At 41.1% G+C, this 1,257-nt stretch overlaps 1 pseudogene; it reads right to left on the reverse strand.

The window, feature by feature from the left end:
- Positions 1-892: 892 nt before the first annotated feature.
- Positions 893-1,056, reverse strand: LOC108525422 (40S ribosomal protein S29 pseudogene; annotated as a pseudogene).
- Between the last annotated feature and the right edge of the window lie 201 nt (positions 1,057-1,257).

Consider the following 1,257-nt stretch of genomic DNA (forward strand, 5'->3'; position numbering starts at 1 on the left):
GATTCATTGAATAAAAAATAATTACTCCTTTTAAAATATTATGTTTTTAATCAAAATATATTCATTGCATCTATTTGTTGGCTACAATGTCTCTCTCTTTTTTTTTTTTTATAGATTTAATCTCTGTCTGTCACCCTGGCTGGAGTGCAGTGGTATGATCTCGGCTCACTGTAAGCTCCACCTCCCAAGTTCACACCATTCTCCTGCCTCAGCCTCCCAAGTAGCTGGTACTACAGGTGCCCACCACCACACCAGGCTATTTTTTTTTATTTTTGTATTTTTAGTAGAGACGGGTTTCACTGTGTTAGTCAGGGTGGTCTTGATCTCCTGACCTCAGGATCTGCCTGCCTTGGCCTCCCAAAGTTCTGGGATTACAGGCATGAGCCACCATGCCCAGCCAAGAATAAAAAAGAGCAATTGAAATTGAAGATGAGGCCAGGCGTGGTGGCTCATGCCTGTAATCCCAGCACCTTGGGAGGGTGAGGCAGATGGATCACCTGAAGTCAGAAATTTGAGGCCAGCCTGGCTAAGCATGGTGAAACCCCATTTCTACTAAAAATACAAAACAATTAACCGAGCATGTGGCAGGCACCTGTAATCCCATCTACTCAGGAAACTGAAGCAGTAGAATCACTTGAACCCGGGAGGTGGAGGTTGCAGTGAGTGGAGATCATGCCAGTGCACTCCAGCCTGGGGACAAGAGTGAGTCTTTGTCTCAGAAAAAAAAGAAAAAATAAAAGAAATCAAAGATGAATAAGTTAAAAGTTAAAAGTTGTAGATCATATAATCTTTTTTTTTCCTTTCAAATGTTTATTTTATGTACAGGGAACTATTTTGGTTTTTCATTGAGTAGATGCTTTGGATAATCCTTTAAAGAAAGATCATTTAGTACAACTTAATGAAACTGATATCTTTCACGTACTGACAGAAACACTGGTGGCACATATGGAGGCCATATTTCTGGATCAGACCATGCCGGTTTGAACAGATGTGATAAGAGTGAGAACTGTGGCCTAATTGTCATGGGTGGCTCCCGTGCAGCTGCTGGTGACCCATCTTGCTCTCAGGAGTTCAACGAGGTAAAGAAAAGGATCATATAATCTTATATAAAAAAAACCATAAACAATGTGGTAAACCTTTCTAGACTGGTTGTGGTGAAAAGACAATCCTAAGCAAAAAGAACAAAGCTGGAGGCATCACACTACCTGACTTCAAACTATACTACAAGGCTACAGTAACCAAAACAGCATGGTCCTG

The sequence above is a fragment of the Rhinopithecus bieti genome, unplaced genomic scaffold (genome assembly GCF_001698545.2).
Source record: "Rhinopithecus bieti isolate Rb0 unplaced genomic scaffold, ASM169854v2 scaffold_49236, whole genome shotgun sequence".
In the NCBI taxonomy this organism is placed as follows: domain Eukaryota; kingdom Metazoa; phylum Chordata; class Mammalia; order Primates; family Cercopithecidae; genus Rhinopithecus; species Rhinopithecus bieti.